We start from the raw sequence: 21,074 nt of genomic DNA on the forward strand, positions 1-21,074 counted from the left end.
ATGTCAATCGATTACTTAAGAAACTATAAGAATATAAAACCTGCGCATATGGATACAGAAAAATGACGGATTCTCTTTCTGAAGATACAAATATCCCTAACAAAATGGCCGCTGACTGGGGACAAAACCGACTAGGCTGGTGTATAAGGGGTCAGCCTGGGAATGTCCCTGCATGATCCTGGACCATATTCCTGGGTAACTCCCTGCATTTTCTGTTGTGAAAGGGGTATTATTTCAAACAGCCGTGACCTGCAGTGCTCTGAATACATCCGGGCAGCCCCCTGCTCTCTGCCCAGCTGTCAATGATTGTCACCCCTGCAGCTTCCGCTCCAATTCTTCTCCCCGCTTTCACCTCAGCCCACCCCCCCTTTAATCATGTGGTGCCGGCGCCCGGCGTGTTCCCCCAACGTCATGCACAACAACAGCGCGCACAATATTTCAAATGTCCACTTGGCTAGAGGGGACACCAGTAGGGGAGTGGGAGCGTGCTCTGCACTGTGCTGCGCTCTGCTCCTCTCCCCATAGAAGCAGCTACACTGCTCTCCATCTCTCCCTGCAGCGGCAGCAAAGGCTCATATAAAAATTTACAGTAAGTGGCACTTTTGGGGGCATTGCTTAAGGGACGCTACAAGTGGCGGTATGTGGGGGCATTACGTATAATGTGTGGCTTAATGTGTAAGGGGCATTACGGTGTGCAGCATCATGTGTAAGGGGCATTATGTGTGCAGCATCATGTGTAAGGGGCATTATGTGTGCAGCATCATGTGTAAGGGACATTATGTGTGCAGCATCATGTGTAAGGGGTACTATGGTGCACGGCATCATGTGTAAGGGGTACTATGGTGGGCGGCATCATGTTTAATGGGTACTATGGTGTGCGGCATCATGTGTAATGGGTACTATGGTGTGCAGCATCATGTGTAATGGGTACTATGGTGCCATCAAGCAAGAACCCCCTAGCAATGAGCACGTAGGTAAGCAGCACTTATGTGGCAAATATGTAATGGGCATTACGGTTTGTTATATAGTATGTAATGGGCATCATGATGTGTGGCACAATGTGTAATGGGCATTATGGTGTGTGGCCTTATGTGTAATTGGCATTACGTCGTGTGGCTTTATGTGTAATGGGTATTACGGAGTTTGCTAAAATGTGTAATGGGCATTACTGTGTATGGTCTAAAGTGTAATACCACACCCCTTTTTGTGATGACACGCCTCCTTCCCATGAGGCCTTGCCCCCTTTTTGCCGCGCGGCTACGCCGCACAAAGGTCCCCCTGCTATTATGTCTAGATCTGGGACTATCCATTACCATAATTCTAGATTCGCCTATGAAGGGAATATCTGTATACTTAACCTGATATACTGTATAAGGGCTACTAACCAGTTCAGGACATAGGTGGCGCCTTATCTAGACAGATAGATATAGATAGACAGAGAGTCAGAAACTCTGGCACGCACTACATACGGTGAAAGTCCCTGTTGCCTTCCGCTTGTGAGAAACCAGATGGTAATCACACACTTATTTATTTATTTTTATTTATTAGCAGTTTCTTATATAGCGCACACAGATTCCGTAGCGCTTTACAGAGAATATTTGACCATTCACATCAGTCCCTGCCCCAGTGTAGCTTACAATCTATATTCCCTACCACATGTACATGCACACACAGACATTCTAGGGTTAATTTTGTTGGGAGCCAATTAACCTACCAGTATATTTTTGGATTGTGGGAGGAAACCGGAGTACCCAGAGGAAACCCACGCAAGTACGGGGAGAATATACAAACTCTGCACAGTTAGATTCTGCTGGATGTGGCGGCACTCATGTAAGACATAAATACACAACACATGCCACTTAAAGAAGACAATGTTTCAATGTGCAGGTTCACATTTTCATCATGTCAGTACAAAATAAACTACAAACACTCACCATTTAAAGGTGTTCCCCTTCACCACTTACATCTGTAACGGAAGTGCTCTACCGGCCGCCCCCAGTGGGAGGAAGGTTCCTGTCCGATGTGACTATGGCCAGTGTGCTTTTACAGCTGATCATGCAATCTCACTAGCAGTATTGTAGCGATTAAGCCAGATAATGGTATTAGACATCATTTTCTTTACTTTCTTCTGTAGTGTCTTATTACCAGGAACTGCCATAACTTTCTGTTTGGTCTTTAGTAAAGGAGGTCATACCCCCTCTCTACAAATGTATTAATCATCAGATCCATTTGAAGTTCTATATTACACTTGTCACTGCAAATTCTCATCAAATAGAGGAGCTGTGAATATCCACAGATTGTGGAAGGAAGCTTTTTGGTGAGAACAGCATATTAAGCCCCTTATTCAGATCTGATTGCAGTACAAATTTGTTCTCAAAATGAGAAAAAACATATGCACTGCAGGTGGGGAAGATGTAACATGTATAGAGAGAGTTATTTTTCTCTGATGGGTAAATACTGGCTGCATTATTTTGACACTGCAATTTAGATTTATGTTCCTCAGCAGCAGCCTGGCAGGCAAGGCGGAAGCGTCGGGTCCGTTGCTAGGTAATGGCCCGAACTTCCGTCCTTTGCAAGAGGCCGGATGCATCAGGGGGTGGCATTTTTTAAATATATGGCTGGCATATGCTGGGCACAGATGACAGTTATAGTTCTGTATATGGTCCACCAGTACTAGAGTATTCCCAGTTCCTGTGACCTGTTGTCAGCGTCCTGTGTGTCTGTCCCTGTCAGTCAGCTCTCCAGATTCCAGCCTCAGCTTTCCAGTTTGCTCAACCTCTGTGCTTCCTGCTATTCCCATCTTCCAGATAAGTCAGGGGTTGATTGCATTTATTCCTTTTAGTATCCGCTTTTGCATTGTTGCATTCATTTCTCTGTTGGTATATTCTGATCACTTTTAACATCCTGTGCATTGTTACATTTACTATTTGTGTTATTTGGAGGAAGGGGGCATCTGGTTGGACCATGCCCAGAGCGTCCAGGAACGCCAAAGGCCTACAGGATAGACGGGGAAATCTTCTCGGGTGTACTGCCGCTTCATTGGCCATACGATTGTGCCATTAACCTCCTCTCTAATGCTAAATTGCTGAAAGGTCATTTATGTTCTTTATCTTTGCCTGAGGCCAAGGCAATGGAGAAATATATAGAGGAGAATCTCAAGAGGGGATTCTTTAGTCCTTCTAAATCTCCAGCATGGGCAGGTTTCTTTTTTGTTTCTAAGAAGGATGGGTCCCTTTGCCCTTGTATCGATTATCAGCAGTTAAATGACATTACTGTAAAAAAAATTCTACCCTCTTCCTGTCAATTCAGATTTATTTGATCAATTACCCAATGCATCTGTCTTTTCTCAAATAGACTTGTGGAAGACTTCTTTTAACACTTATACTGGGCATTATGAATACTTGGTTATGCCATTTGGATTAGCTAATGCCCCGACACCATAAACACTTTTGAGCGGTACTGCAGAAATTGAGGGAGAACAACTTGTATGTCAAATTAAAGAAATGCAAGTTTGAGGTTGAAAGCATATCTTTCTTGGGGTATATCATTTCACCTACGGGTTTACAGATGGATTCAGTTAAAGTTCAAGCCATTGAAGATTGGGTTCAACCTTCCAATCTCAAGTCCACACAGAGATTTTTGGGGTTTGCCAATTATAATCGGAGGTTCATCCCTTAATTTTTCAACATAGTTACCCCCATCGTAGCTTTGACTAAAAAAGGAGCAGATTCTTCTTGTTGGCCCTAGTCTGCTGTCGAGGCTTTTAAGAAATTAAAGATGGCTTTTTTCTCTGCTAAAGTATTACGTCACCCGAACTTGGATATTCCATTTGTCCTGGAAGTATACGCTTCAGAGATTGGAATTGGAGCTGTTCTTTACCAGGTGGATAAGTCTTCTTCATCCCTGTGCTTTCATTTCTTGAAAATTTTTCACAGCTGAGCTTAATTACGATGTCGGCAACCAGGAACTCCTTGCTATAAAATCCTCTCTAGAATAGTGGAGACATTGGCTTGAGGAAGCGAAGTTTTGGATTACTATTTTTACGGACCATAAGAAGAATCTTGCTTGTTTACAGTCAGCAAAAAGGTTTAACGTTAGACAAGCCAGATGGATGTTGTTTTTCGTTCACCTTAACTTCATCATTACCTTCAGACCAGGCTCCAAGAATGCCATTGCCGATGCGCTCTTCAGAAGTTATTCAGCGGTCCAAGATCCTCATTCACGCCATTAACCCATAATTCCTTCCTCACATATTTTAGTGGGACTCATGCAGGTTCTCTTAGATCAGGTCCTTCTCGCTCAATCCTCAGCACTCGAGTCCATCCCAGAAGGAAGACTGTTTGTACCTCTGATCCTCTGGAAGAAAACATTTTTTGAGTTCATTCCTGCAAATTTGCAGGTCATCCAGGGGTTTCTAAAATGATTTTCCGAGTCATCTGGCTGCCTTCTATGAGGAAGGACGTCGAGAATTTTGTATTGTCTTGTGACAATTGTGCCAGAAATAAGACCCGTCGCAGTCCCCTCGTAGGGCAGCTGGTACCCTTGTCTGTTCCATGGAGGCCCTGGTCACACATCTCCATGGATTTCAATACTGATTTTCCACAGTCTTCTGGTCACATTATAATGTGGGTAGTTGTGGACAGATTCAGCAAGATGGCACATTTTATTGCTTTGGCAGGGCTGCCTTCTGCTCAAGAGTTGGCTTCTTATTTCTTTCTCATATTTTTCATCTTCATGGGTTCCCTGTAGATATTGTCTCAGACAGGGGGGTCAAGTTTATTGCCAGCTTCTGGAGGTCATTTTGCTCTGCACTCCAGATTAAGCTTAGCCCCTCATCTGGACACCATCCTCAATCTAATGGGCAGACAGAACAAGTTAATAAGACCTTGGAACAGTTTCTGCGATGCTATGTCTCAAAGTCTCAATGCGAGTGGGTGGATAATTTACCTTTTGCCGCATTTGCATACATGAATGGTTGGCATGCTGCCACCAAGATGTCTCCCTTCTTTTATAATTTTGGTTTCCATCCTAGTGCTAATTATTTTGATCCTGTTCCTGCCAGAACAGGTGATTCTAAGTGGGTTACTAGTTAGAGAAGGGTCTGTAAGGCTCTCCTTTCTGCAACCATGGCCGCAAGACATTTCTTTGACCATCACAGGAGAACATGTACTCCAGCGGTCTTGGAATTTTTTTTTTACTTTGGTGAAACACGACGTTTTGGGGTCACAAAACACCCCGTCTTCAAGGTGTACAATACAATAATATAAGTGCTAATGTCATAACTTATATACCAGTGTGGGTGCTGTGTAGGATGACTGACCTCCTGTGTCTGTCGGCAGCATCTGACGTGGCTTCCGGTTACGTAACTGGTGAGCCCTGGGATCCCGACGGCATCCATTGCCCAGCAACAATGCTGGCGGCCAGGCTGTCATGACAACTGGGGACAGGCATCTCCTGTGCCTGACAGCGGCAACTGACGCGACTTCCGGCTGCGAAACGGACTGGGCAACGGACCCCGTCGATCCCAGCGCTCACGCGGCAATTGTTACATGCATCTACGGAGTGCCGGGCTGATACAGAACCTATATATATATATATATATATATATATATATATATATATATATATTATATATCTATATATATATCTATATATATCTATATATCTATATATAGATATATATATAGATATATATATCTATATATATAAAGAGCACTTACCACCCACGATGTGAGGAATGGAGCTGGCACACGGCGTTGAAGAATAGGTGATTAATAATTATAAATAAGTCAGCATCATGTAGACAGTAACAGCTGTATTACCCGACAGCCGTTTCAACTGCTCTCAGACAGTTTTCATCAGGGGTGAGGCACAAGTGTGGGAGCCAGTTTATAAGCATGAAAAGTGTACCAAAAAACATGTAATGAGACCCATGTGGTCGCTGCTGACTGGAGCATGACATCAGCAAAAAGTGAGTGACAGGGGGCACGGCTCAGTATAGCATCAGCAGGGAATCCCGAGCATCATCAAGCCAGAAGGCGTGTTCAGACCGGTACTCCCATGATGGTCTATGTGTGCATGGCAGCAACTGTCACTGTGAAGACAGCGCCAGTGCTTGCCTGTAAACCAGAGCTACAGCGGGAAAACACAAACTATATCACTAGCACACGAAAGGGGGGGTCCCGCGGGTGGTGACGGACAAATCTGCGGGCATCATGTGTTGAAAACTTGAACAAATGATAGATAACATGATAAATGTAAAGGCAAAAACTGACATGATATCTGCCGATCGGATGATTGCATGTGGTGTATCGCGGGTAGGGATTGGACCAATATGCAGACATAATGCAAAAAAAGTTTGCATAAAAAGAGAAATGGACACATAGGGGAAAAAAGACAAAGGATACATAGGGGAAAATGCATGTAAGTGGCTGAATAGAGTATGTGAGGTAAAGTGGTTGTGGCCAGAGTACGTGGCACACAAAGGATATGGGTCAATAATGGACTTCTGCAAATCCTAAGAAAAGGCGACGACACACAGCGGTGTCAACATCTTTACAATAATCCACACTGGTCGACAAGTCAGAGGAACACAGCGGTGTCAACATCTTTAAACTAGCCACATTGGCCGATGACACACGTCGGTTTCAACACATGGAATCTCTGTATCATCTCTGGTTAGCCTGATGAAAAGGCCAATAGAGCTTTGAAACGTTGATCACAACCCGTGACTCAGTGTTATTTGTTATACTCGTCCGTGAGTGCCGCCAACCTTGTTCCAGTATATAGAACCCACCAAATAGTGGGCTTACTACAGGAGGGCACTGGGCGCCCAGTTTACTACAGCTACGGAGTGCCCGCATTCCAAACACCCTGGTTCGACAATGTCTTGGTCGACAGTCACTTGGATGACCACTATTGGTCGAAAGTGACTAGGTCGGCACCTCAGAATCATCAACACCCATACTCCTGCAGACCCACAAATGCAAATAATTATTTTTCCCTCCAGACCACTTTACAAGGATATTGACAAGATTGTTGCAGGGTACTACAAGAAACCTAGAGTCTCATACAAAATCTAGGAGAGTAGGCAAGTATGTCCAAAGGTGATCTAGATTGCATACTGTAGGTAATAATATAGAAGTCACAGGTAGTACACATGTGTAGTAGATGAGAGCTTGATTACACCAGGTAGCCTGTAGGAGCATCCTGCTGCTGAATTATCACTTTTGAAGCTTAGAGAATCTGGCCCTTTACCGGCTATATCTTCGTAACCAACTGACCCAGTTGTATTGTATAATTCAAATGACCCAGTTGAATTGACCCAGTTGAATTATCAATACTGGCCACTGACTGATTCTGAATAATAGATGTGGTATCCGACTTCTTTGGTATTCCTGTTTGTGTGCTTACACTGGGACTATAGCCAAATGCTTCTTATGGGGCCCTAATGGACTGGGGATGCAGGGGTTAATGGCCCTTCCTGGTTTTCTGGTAACAGGAGCAGCCAGAAGAGAGGGCATCTGTAGAGGACTAGGAGGACCCAAGCAGGGGCGGATCCAGGATAAAATGACAGGGGGGCACCATGATAAAAAAAGGGTTTGGGTGGGGGAGGGGCGGTGTTAATGGTGCCAGTGTACATGCTAAGAGAGAGGCAGAGAGAGGATGGGAATGGGATTAAAAGTAGGCCCTGACAGTGGCAGAGCCTGGCTGTATTCAGAGCACTGCAGGTCCTGGCTATTTGAAATAATACCCCTTTTACACCAGAAAATGCATTCCCAGGTTGGCCCCTTTTGCACCAGCCTAGTCCCTGCATTTCCTGGTGTGAGGGGGAGAGAACCCCCCCCCCCCCCCCTTCTTAACCAGTTATCTAATTTAGGGCAAGATTCTCTAAGCTTCAAAAGTAATAAAATAGAGAGTGATAAACAACAAGCCAATCAGCTCCTGCCTGACATTTTTCAAACAGTCTGTGACATGGCAGGTAGGAGCTGATTGGCTGGCTGTTTATCACTCTCCATTTTATATCTTTTGAAGCTTAGAGAATCTGGCCCTTAACCGGCTATATCTTCGTAACCAACTGACCCAGTGAAACTGGAACGTTTGGTTCCAGAATAATCTGCCCTCAAAGAACATGAACAGCCATGAAATTACATTTCAAAAATAAAAAAATCGGTTTATCCGCAATATCTCTGGAACCAATTGTCTGATATGGACCAGCCTGTTATTGAAGGTCAATTAATTTGGAATTCAATGAAATCAACCACAAGCTTATGTGATGCCAGGAGGGGAACTGGCAGCCATCAGAACCGGTTGGGGGTTGGAATTAAAGGGTCCCATATTATCATACGGGGAAAAACGTTACAGCTTTGCCAGCTGATATCTCTGGTTCGCGGGGGGCTAGGGACAAGGGGCTGGGCTCATTGGAAAGCCCTTGTCCTCAGCTAAAATGAAATGACAGGGGGGGGCACGTGCCCGGGTGCCCCCCCCAGAATCCGCCAATGGACCCAAGGGAGTTGTCAGAATCCCTGGAAGAGAGGGAAACAGAGCTGTGCTGCTATTGGGCATAGGGGGCTGGCAGAGGTCACGAGAGAGGTGAAGGTTGAGTTACTTGAGACAGAGAGTGAGGAGAGCAGCAGTGTGACATGGCTGCAGCAGAGTGAGAAGCAGTGTGGCAAGTGAGGGCAGGACCACATGTGAAGAGGACGCAGATTGGTATGCTGTGGAGGACAGAGCCAGCAGCTGCAGACAGAGTGGGTGCCTGTGGGAGAAGTAGCGTCTAGTGAGAGAAGTGATTGGCAGGAGCCAGCAACTGCAGCCGTTAGTACAGGTACCCTAATACCCTAATACCACACAGCCCTTGCCAGACCATCAACTCCTTCAGAACCTGCCCAGAGAGACTGCCCCTGTATCCACCTATAAACACCCCACAGTATCCCCGAAGCACAGGCAGTGCATATCAGGCAGCATTGGCCCCTTCTTGACCCTACACGTGCATCAGCCACAGATAGCTCAGCGCATGCCACACAGTGCAAACTACCCAAGTTTAATTCATCACACTGGACCAGGGTAGGTTTGTCCTTCTCCAGCAAAACCCACCACAGATCATAGGAAGCCCCCCATCACCTCCGCTCCGGTGTTAGTATGCCAGAGCTCCCCAGCCGCCTGTCAGTCATCACACAGGCGGCAGGCTCGGGGATGTTTCACGGCGGCTTGGGAGGACTCGGGCACCTAAACTCTCCCGCGTTCCCCCGAGCCGCCTGAACATCCCAGAGCCTGCTGCCTATGCCATTGCTATAAACTGCATGGCGGCTGGTGGCTGGGGAAGAGGGGGTCAGGGAAGCTCCGGGGTATGATCGTCGGAGCTAAGGTGATAGGGGGGTTGGGGAGAGTGATGGGGGGGGGGCTCTAGAGGTGGTGTGCCAGTGTTGCACATCTGGATACCACTGTCACCATCCCTTTCTTATTTTTACTTTGACACACTTTTGTGGACAGAACCATGCACAGATCTCATTGATCTGTGCATGGTTCTCAGTGGCGTAGCTACGTTTTGGGTCCCGCCAAGCACCCCTACCCCCCTGCCCCGCCGCCCTGCCGCCCATGCAACAATTTGGAGTTAGGCTGGAGCTGGGTTGGTAAGAGCAATGCTGGATAAATGACAGGATTGCTCTTACCAACCCAGCTCCATCCTATCTCCAAATTGTTTCCAGCATTACCGCAAGATTGGCCGCCCGCTGCGAGTGACCTGCGGCAAACTCGACAGCGTGTCATATCATCAGGCCGGCGAGTGAGTAGTCCAATCCCTCACCCAACATCCAGAGGGCACCAGGAGATGGGGGACGGACGTCTGCTCCCGACGGTGGCTCCTGCCACAACTGAGCCCCGCCGGTTGTAGCGGTACACAGAGGTAATCCATCATCCTAAATTCTGATCCCGACAGTCTGCTCCCGACGGTGGCTCTTATCCCAACTGAGCCCCGCCGGTTGTTAGCAGACAACAGAGGCAATCCCCCCGTCTATTACACCTCCTGCCTGAGACCTCACAGAGCCTAGCGGGACTGGTAACTATATCCTATGGAACTTGTTACATTGTATCTAAAGGCCATTTGAGCTGTGTTGCACAAGTCTAATTGAAAGACAAATATAATATAAAGAGCTACCGTTATACAACTATGGGACATTGCAAACTCATATATTATATTTCCCATTATTAATGCTGGATATTGTATTTTATTACTGCTTTTAACATTTTTTTTTCATGTTTGGTCCTTTGCATTATTAATTGCATTTATATTCTTGTTATATATAATAAATTGTTAGATCAACACAGTGCGCTCATTTCCTTAATGTTAAAAAGCAACTGCCTCAAAGACAAATAACAGGTCTCTGCTAAAAGATAAATAGATAAATATTGCCATCTAGTGGTAACATTTAATTATGTTTCTGAAACCCTGTGAAATTGTGCAGTTTAATAAACCTAATTATTATTGATAATGTGTTTTTTTTTTCAAAATAATGCTTTGAAAGTAGCTAAAATCTATATAAAAAATGTTTAAATTAGATTAGTTTCCTTGATGCTTGCACAACCACACTCAAACACATACGGCCACATACAAGCACGACTCTTTAGAACTCTCCATTACAAAAAAAAAAATTAAGCCATCTTAAATTTTCTAAAAAATAAGCACGGAAGTCACTTAGATTTAATCAATATTTTTACTATGAGGGTTCATTTAAAATAATCAGCTCGGGCAAAATGTAATAGAGGTCGATTTTTTTAGACGTGCAATTTTTGGTAAAAAACGACCAAACTCGCAAATTTTCCAAAAATCGCACATGTAATAGAATGTGATTTATGGAGAAAATTGCACTTTGACTGCGAAATGCGCACATTTCAACCTGTCGATTTTTTTAGACACACTAAAAATCGCATCCAGATGTTTTACCATTATAAAGTATGTAAATCGCATATGTAATAGGATGTGATTTCCAAAATCGCATGTCTCAGCTTAAAAAAAATTGCCCCAAAAATAGACCTTAAGGCAGACGATTTTAATGTCAGCATGTTTGGATATGTGAAAGAAAAAAAAACACAGTTGAAGCTCCTAATCGCTATTGACCCAAACTTCATTTTGATGCCTATAGAAAGGGACGGGACACAACATGTAGTGCACTCCTCTTCCAATGTTACAGATGGTAGTTGTTGTGAAGTTTCTGTATAACAGAATACATTATTTAAGCATTGGTTAAGCTGTAGGAAACAATAAGTATTGGTTAAGCTGTAGGAAACAATAGCATTAGAAAGCTTTGTGCCTGTTTCAGAGATGGACATATGACCTTATTCTGGTTGGTGCGGTTCTGTCCGGACGGGGCGCTGTTTTTTGCTTCTGCGCATTCGTACCGTTCGCAATGCGCATATGCGACTACAGCACATCTCTCGCGAACGCACCTTGCCGATCAAAAACTCCTGTCCGCTCACAGGCGGACAAAGTGGGCGTAATGTGGGCGTTTTTAGGGGAGAGGCCAGAAAAGAGGACAAAACTGGGTGTATACCTGGGCATACACGGGGGTGTGTACTCAGACTGCATGGAGGTGCATCCGCCTCGTTCGGAGAGTGCTCGGGACATTTTTGGGTCAAAACAGGCGGACGCCAAAGAGTGCTCCATACCACTCTTAGACCATCCGCCTGAGTACGGCCGCAATCGGTCGGCTAATTAACGCGAAACACACCTAAATTACATACAGATAGGGCAGGTCCCATCTTTGCAGGGGCAGGCTATGGCGACGCCAGCCGCCATCCCCGGCTAGCGCCATCTCTATAGCGAGAAGGGGACGCGTGCACACGAGAGGCGCGCGTGTCCCCTTCTGACGGCGCTTCAAGCTCATCCCCGGGTCACCGCCGGCTTGTTGGCACTCACCCGGGGTCCCCGCCACCTGCCTGCACCCTCCCCTAAGCCTGTCCGTCTCCCTGAAGCAGAGACGGACAGGGTTCCCGTCACCCCGCCGATGGAGATTGAGACGCACGCGCGTCTCAGTCAGATGGTGAGGCAGGCTGCTGGCGGATCGCCAGCCGTGACGTTCTGGAGATTCGCCAGCAAGGAAATAGCTCATTTGAGTACCTGCAAGCCATACACAGCCCTGAAATACATTGGAAAGTTCACTTTCTACACTTGTCACCATTTCAAGGTAGGATTATTTTTATTATTTATTAGTCCAAAGACACATGTTGAAATATGTGGAATTAGTTCTCTTTTAAACATCTACACCCTTAATGCAAGTGTGCCTGTCATGTTAGGACAACGGGCTACACAATTCATAGGAGTCGACATGTGTCAACTTTCTCAATGCAACACAAACATACATTTCACATTATTTATTTTTACACCTCTATCATGTCTAACAGCAACAATGTGGTTTTGTATGACCTTTTTTACTTGCAATGTTTTATAAATTTGTCCTGCTCATGCACACAATCTGGGAAACAATCTAACAAATTGATAACTTGGACACAGATGTTTAAGCAGCCAATCTGCTCCTAACTGTATTTTTCACACTCTGTATGTAAGATGCCAGGTAGAACATGATTTACACCACCAATCTCTGGTGAAGGATTCCTACATATTGCCACCACTCTGTAACATGGAATTTGTAACCTTATTAGGTGACTTTACCAAGTATAGTAGATCTTACTAACTGCTTTGGGGCTCATCTACATTTGGATATCAGTCATTTTACAAGATTCCTCTCAGATATAGCCGTACACAGCCACGCTTCTAGGTGCCACATTCACAATCTCTTTTCACAGTCTCTCCATATATGGAACTAGACACACCCTCTGGTTGGAGCATGACACGTCCCTCAATGGGGTGCCTTGCAAAATTCTATTACCAATTATAATCTCCCTGAAACTAGTTTTCAAAAGTAGGCAAGTATGCTCCAGAATAATTTCCTGTTCGCCATCATCGTCTTCTGGCTGAACTTGTGTCTGGAGGTGTTGTTTTGATGTTCCTGTGAATATATTGACATTGGTAAATAAGTTCATGGTACTCTTGACTATGCTTAAGTGGGTATTAAACAGTATTTAATGTTTTTACAATAACAGCAGCTGTGGAACTACATGAGCCAGCATGGCCACGAAACTTCTATTTTCCACCTTATATTTACATAAGCCTACCTTGCTAGGATGTGTAATGCTGCAGCAGCACTGTATTGAAGAAAACATACCAACACAGCAAAACAATGTTTTTACATTAGAATGCTTAGTTGTTGGTGTAAATATTACAATACTTACCAGCTTGTGGTGGTGATGCAGGTCTATCTATGGTGGTGACGCAGGTCTATCTGTGGTGGTGACGCAGGTCTATCTGTGGTGGTGATGCAGGTCTATCTGTGGTGGTGATGCAGGTCTATCTGTGGTGGTGATGCAGGTCTATCTGTGGTGGTGATGCAGGTCTATCTGTGGTGGTGATGCTGTCATGAACCTGACTTGTTTCACATTTATTTTCTGATGTTCCATGCCTGTCTGTTTCCTAGCTGCTCTGCATTCTCAGTGATTAAAACTCCTGTGAAGCTCCCTGAGTTCAGCACCAGTCACATGATCCAGGTAACTCAAGGCATACTTCCTGGTTCTGTCTGCTGCTGCAGACAATCAAGCAATCACCTGGAGGAATATAAGCCAGCTTCCCAGAGTCCTCCTTGCCTTGAACAAATGTTCTTTCTGCTTCCTGTATGGTTACCCCAGAGACAGAGAATTCCAAGGCTCCTGGCTATCCAGTCTCCAGCTATACCTTCTCCTAGTGTCCTGCTGCTACTTACCTGGTTCCATTCATCTCCAGAGACTCCTGCTAATTCCATCACTGCGGTTGAGTGAGCAAGCTATCCCCTGCAGAGGATACCGCTGGCACTGGCTAGCAAATACCCACTAGCTCCTAGGCTAGACCCCTTGGCTCCCAGGCCAAACTACCTTCTAAGCTATCAGTGACTTTTTACCATCACAGTCCTGATCTGTCGACAGGCACTGTCTACCTCACAGTCGACACTCAGCTTCTGCCGTCTATCCCTGACTAACAACATCCGTGTCATCCCTGACGTCCATCAGTTGCTGTATCCAAGTATTGTCACATTATCGCCTATTGTCGACATTGTGTCCACTGTTTTCCAAAGTGCCTCCAGAGACTCTGTGCTTCTGTCGTCTCCTGGTGACTAATAACATCTGTGTCATCTCCGACGTCCACCAGTTGCCGCATTCGAGTATCGTCACACATACACCTGTTGTCGACATCCTGTGTCAACTGTTTTCCAGAGTGCCTCCAGAGACTCCGACATTCCCTCCTGGTTATCAACATCATAGACCAACGACTCCCAGGTCGTCATCTCCGGCTTCCAGGCCATCCCACAGCTCCCAGGCTGCCAACTGTCATCACTGGCTCCCAGGCCATCCCGCAGCTCCCAGGCTGCCAACTACAACCCCGGCTCCCAGGCCGCCTCGCAGCTCCCAGGCTGCCAACTACAACCCCGGCTCCCAGGCCGCCTCGCAGCTCCCAGGCTGCCTGCTACCATCCCCGGCTCTCAGGCCGTCAGCAAAGACATTCTCAGCATCCCTGGTTATTCCACTCCTGCCAGAAGTCTCCATGAGACCCATCTGCCGTGTGATCCTGTCTTCTCGTGCAGTCCAGGTTACCTGCTCAGCGCCCGGATATCAGTGGGTTCCGTGCCCGTCTCCTCTCGGCTCCCAGGCCTCCCCAGTGATCCCCAGTGTCGGCTCCCAGGCCGCCCCAGTGATCCCCAGTGTTCCCCAGCGTCGGCTTCCAGGCCGCTCCAGCGATCTCCAGTGATCCTCAAGTAATCCCCAGTGATCTCCAGTATCGGCTCCCTAGCCGCTCCAGCGATCCCCAGTGGTCTCCAGCGTCTTCCTGTGTTACCCTCGTGTCATCCCCGGCTTCCAGGTCGCATCTCACGGTACTCAGTCCCCCAATACTGTGTACTCCCTGCTATTCACATCCCTCCGTACCCTCCGTGTTGCTGTATAGCATTCAGTGCCATCGATCACCATCGATGGTTTAAGTACCCCTCAAAAGACTCTTGTGTTTCAAACCCTGCCAAAGCCACAGGGGAACCTGGGCAGAGGGCCGCGACCTGGTCGGCAGTTGCAGCGAAGTCCATAACCCCTTGCGGGGGTCCCTGGTGAATACCACTGTCGGCTTAGACCCCGTGCCTCTGCTTTAGGTCTCAGCCAATCCTCTGTGTCCCCGGCAGGTCGTCTTCCTCCATCCTCCGTGCATGAGTTCCGACTACCTCAAACCTCCTTTGTCCTGCTACCCAGCGCCCTCCACTGGTCCACCACGGTCACAGCCGGGAACACAAGGAACCCCGGTGCTGACAGATTGTTCAAGGCCGATGGACTCGGCTTACGACCCAAGTGTGGGACCAGCGGCTCTTCCAGATGTCTTCGCCCGTATGAAGATCCAAGAAGCCACTCAGCAGTGGATAACGAAGAGTCTCCAGGGAGTATCCACTCGATTGGACACTATACAGCAGTCGTTGACACCTCCTGCGTCGACTGCCCAAAATTTTTTTGCATCACCTGCTGTCACTTCCTGTTTGGATGATCTCCAGCAATTCCTGCGTACTTCTAGTCCATGTTCCAATTCAACTCCGGTTGTTCCAGTTTCCTGTCCCCTGTCACCCATGAATTGTCCACGGATTTCCCAGTTCCCTTGCCAAAGGGATTCTGAACCTCTGAGTGTTCTTCATAGATTGTTGGAACAGCTGCAAAGTCTTCTGTCCACTATTATTCTGCTAATACCAGAAATCCTCCAGAGTACACGTTACTGCAAGAAGTTCTGCTCGACCCACTGCAAGGAAACAATCTCCTGTTATAAACTCCCTTAGAAATAATCCATGCTCTTCCATGCAGTGTGAAGACAAAGTCATTAGATTCTCGCATCCCAAATGCTCGGAAGCTGAACGTCAGCGTCGCAGGCAGCTCCATCTATGCTTCTACTGTGGTAGCACTAGTCACCTTATTAGAGACTGTAACCTTTATATGTCCAGGAAGGGTGACAAGCCTCAGTGCCGCAGGCCTCTTATGCATAAGTATTCTGAAACATCTGCCTTCACGTTCTCTGCCTCAGTCATGCATATTCCTAGTTCCAAGTCTGAGAACCAGAAGAGGATGTACAAGTGTCGCATCACTAAAAGGATCTCAGATTCCTTAGTCCCAAGCAAAACATCTGTATCTGTAGCCTCGGATGAGGTACCTGATCCCGTAGCTCGTGTTGGGACATCTGAAGCTACAGTCCAAGGAAGTATATTGAAAATATCAGCCTCCAGTGAGGCATCTGATGCTCTGACCCCAGCAGGGGTATCTGTTTCTCCAGTTCCAGAAATGGCACCCAAGCCATATACTCCAGGTCATCCTTCTTCCAGTGCCATTATGTCCACACACTGTGTAGTCCAGGTCCAAGATGGACCATCTGAATGCCCGGATTCAGTCCGTTCCGGTTCCAGCCCGGATTCCGCCTGTCCCAGTGTCGAACTTCAGTCCGATCCTCTTAGTAATGAACTTCCTATTATAAACCCAAAAGGAGGTTTAGGTTCAAATTCTTCACTAGACAGTCTGCTCCCAACGGATGAAGTTGTTACCACAATCCCAGAGACTTCTTCCATCGTCCCAAGTACCTCACCTAAAGATGTTGCTGTAAGTAGTTCATCATTTTACTTTGAAGATGATTTTGCCCAATTTCGCTGTATTGTCCAAAAAATCCTCGCACAGATGGATTCTGATCCATCAATAGTTATAACTCCTGCTAATGCAGTTAGACTTTTACTGCTCTCCTTCAAAGGTAAAGCCTTGGAATGGGCTAATCCCCTCATCGAATCTAAGGATCCTATACTTAATGACCTCTCGGCATTTCTAAAGGCAGTTCAAAGAGAATTCCCCCGAAAACCAGCTCCTTTGGGATCTTTGAAAAGTTCCACCAGGGTCACTTAGAGCTTATCCACTACAGCACCATCACTTTCCGAACAAGAACAAGTTATATTGAATCAAAGCATTTCTCAATTAAAAAATTGGAATTCCCCCACTGTATATCAGCAGTCCCAATTTTCTGGTGTATCCAAACTTGAAAAAGACCAGGTTTTCCAGGATCCATATATTAAGAGTCATCATATCTCCAGAACTAAAGATGTTTCTATACCCCATTCTCCTGACTTGAGATTGGGTGTAGTTTCACTCTGTTCTTCTGCAGGTCCTTTGAGAAATTCTAGTCCCATGGATGTACCAGCTAACATCACTTATGTCCCTAAAGAGAAGAATACTGATCATTCAGACTCTGCAATCTGTATTGGTTATTCTGCCTTACATTATTTACAGGACTCTCTAACTGATATCTCCAAGAGAAAGGATCATATACGTCCATTAGAATTGGACTCAGATTCCGATTATGACCCAGGTTATGATGAAACTCCCTTCCCGGGAGGTTCTATCCTTCCCAACCATGTTTTTCTCCAGGAAGATACTCCAATAAATTCAGTTTTTGTCGATGATGGATGGTCAACCTGTTCCAAAGATGAAAACTGAGAACATCTGTGAAAAAGCTCAGTTTGGGAGTTCTTTAGCTCTCCTACCTAGTTCATTGGGGTGTTCGGAGTCCACCCCTAAAGGGGGGGTACTGTCATGAACCTGACTTGTTTCACATTTATTTTCTGATGTTCCGCGCCTGTCTGTTTCCTAGCTGCTGCTGCAGCTGCAGCTGCTCTGCATTCTCAGTGATTAAAACTCCAGTGAGGCTCCTTGAGTTCAGCACCAGTCACATGATCCAGGTAACTCAAGGCATACTTCCTGGTTCTGTCTGCTGCTGCAGACAATCAAGCAATCACCTGGAGGAATATAAGCCAGCTTCCCAGAGTCCTCCTTGCCTTGAACAAATGTTATTTCTGCTTCCTGTATGGTTACCCCAGAGACAGAGAATTCCAAGGCTCCTGGCTATCCAGTCTCCAGTGTCCTGCTGCTACTTACCTGGTTCCATTCATCTCCAGAGACTCCTGCTAATTCCATCACTGCGGTTGAGTGAGCAAGCTATCCCCTGCAGAGGATACCGCTGGCACTGGCTAGCAAATCCCCACTAGCTCCTAGGCTAGACCCCTTGGCTCCCAGGCCAAACTACCTTCAAACCATTCAGTGACTTTTTCCCATCACAGTCCTGATCTGTCGACAGGCACTGTCTACCTCACAGTCGACACTCAGCTTCTGCCGTCTATCCCTGACTAACAACATCCGTGTCATCCCTGACGTCCATCAGTTGCTGTATCCAAGTATTGTCACATTATCGCCTATTGTCGACATTGTGTCCACTGTTTTCCAAAGTGCCTCCAGAGACTCTGTGCTTCTGTCGTCTCCTGGTGACTAATAACATCTGTGTCATCTCCGACGTCCACCAGTTGCCGCATTCGAGTATCGTCACACATACACCTGTTGTCGACATCCTGTGTCAACTGTTTTCCAGAGTGCCTCCAGAGACTCCGACATTCCCTCCTGGTTATCGACATCATAGACCAATGACTCCCAGGTCGTCATCTCCGGCTTCCAGGCCATCCCGCAGCTCCCAGGCTGCAACCTGTCATCACCGGCTCCCAGGCCATCCCGTAGCTCCCAGGCTGCCAACTACAACCCCGGCTCCCAGGCCACCTCGCAGCTCCCAGGCTGCCAACTACAACCCCGGCTCCCAGGCCGCCTCGCAGCTCCCAGGCTGCCAACTACAACCCCGGCTCCCAGGCCGCCTCGCAGCTCCCAGGCTACATGCTACCATCCCCGGCTCTCAGGCCGTCAGCAAAGACATTCTCAGCATCCCTGGTTATTCCACTCCTGCCAGAAATCTCCACGAGACCCATCTGCCGTGTGATCCTGTCTTCTCGTGCAGTCCAGGTTACCTGCTCAGCGCCCGGATATCAGTGGGTTCCGTGCCCGTCTCCTCTCGGCTCCCAGGCCTCCCCAGTGATCCCCAGTGTTCCCCAGCATCGGCTTCCAGGCCGCTCCAGCGATCTCCAGTGATCCTCAAGTAATCCCCAGTGATCTCCAGTATTGGCTCCCTAGCCGCTCCAGCGATCCCCAGTGGTCTCCAGCGTCTTCCTGTGTTACCCTCGTGTCATCCCCGGCTTCCAGGTCGCATCTCACGGTACTCAGTCCCCCAATACTGTGTACTCCCTGCTATTCACATCCCTCCGTGTCCTCCGTGTTGCTGTATAGCATTCAGTGCCATCGATCACCATTGATGGTTTAAGTACCCCTCAAAAGACTCTTGTGTTTCAAACCCTGCCAAAGCCACAGGGGAACCTGGGCAGAGGGCCGCGACCTGGTCGGCAGTTGCAGCGAAGTCCATATCCCCTTGCAGGGGTCCCTGGTGAATACCACTGTCGGCTTAGACCCCGCGCCTCTGCTTTAGGTCTCAGCCAATCCTCTGTGTCCCCGGCAGGTCGTCTTCCTCCATCCTCCGTGCATGAGTTCTGACTACCTCAAACCTCCTTCGTCCTGCTACCCAGCGCCCTCCACTGGTCCACCACGGTCACAGCCGGGAACACAAGGAACCCCGGTGCTGACAGATGTACGGTCTGCAATCCAGGAACAACAGTGGAAGGTGGGGTAACAATATCCTCCTTACGCGATTCACCACACCTAGTAGCTTTATAAAAGGTTGATAATTACCTAGGTATGGCTGGCTTTATATACCCTAACCAATAAGGTCACATGAATATCCAAACTGTCAGTATTCCAGAAAGACATTGAGTATCAGAAAGAATGGGATAATATCCTAGACTCTTGATGGCTAACCTTGACACTCCAGATGTTTTTAAACTACATATCCCAGCATGCTCTGCTTCAGTTTAGCTATTTTGGCCATACTAAATGTGATGCAGAGCATGCTGGGATGTGTAGTTTTAAAACATCTGGAGTGTTAGCCATCAAGGTCCTAGAACAATGTTTCATATCCCTGATGGACATTGTATTCTGGTATAGGAAGAAAGTAGAGGATTTATTCAAAGAGATAGAACAACTTATGAAAGTTATAGAACCACTGAACCAATCCAAGGAGTTTGAGGAAAGGGATCAGTCTTCTGAACAAACTTGTCACATTCGAACAGTCCCATTTGGACACCAAGTTTAAGAAATTTAAAAGTGATATAGAAGACTACAGAGGCGGAGACATTAGAGCATATAAAACACAAAGTAGAGAAAGAAGACATTATCAAGAGATGAAATATACACAGCCAAGACCTCCTTTTAGACCTAGGATTTCAACGTACAGAAGTCAGTATGAGAAGATAAGAAAGAGACCAGTTTACACCTCTTCCCCCATAAGAAATAGAAATCTGCCAAACAGGGGAGGATGAACCTATACTAGAGAACAAAAACACAAACCCCAGTATGATTCACACACCATGGATAGTGCATCATGAGAGACACACGCAGGGGCTTCATACTCAGGTTCAAGACCTAAAGTTAGATCTCTGAATAGTATTGATAGACCACCCACTAGGAGGATTTATCTAGAGGTACACAAAACCCGAGCCACACTTCAATCCGACCAAAGACAGGGAACCCTAAAAAAGAAGACACAGAAGCCCAGAGGGAAGAGAGGAGGAAAGAGGGAGTTACTTAAGAAATTAATTTAAAAACAGTGGGAAAACCTTTCCAAAAGCATTGTGAACCTGTCCAAAAAGAATCTTAATGAGGGAGAAATATCCCTTTTAAGTAGGGGTCTTAAATTCGCCCCTACCTCCACACCGAACATTTTTTTTTCCAAATATGCTTTATTGAATCTCTCATAATACAGTTAGTACATATAATGGAAGATAAAACGTGAAATTATACAATGAGGATCAATCCACAGGGCAGGTCCATAGACAGTGGTACAAGTCAGCATCATGGGAGTGGCATTTGTGGCAGTCTGAGGAATTAGCAGTGCCCATCAAATGACAATGTCTAGGTGAGAAGTAAGCCCGCTGTAGGATTTTGTAAGATATCTCCTGGTAGGAACTAGCAGGAATAAGCTTGAGGTTTAAGAGAAATGTATCTAAAAA

The sequence above is a fragment of the Crinia signifera genome, chromosome 11 (genome assembly GCF_055691185.1).
Source record: "Crinia signifera chromosome 11, ASM5569118v1, whole genome shotgun sequence".
Lineage (NCBI taxonomy): Eukaryota > Metazoa > Chordata > Amphibia > Anura > Myobatrachidae > Crinia > Crinia signifera.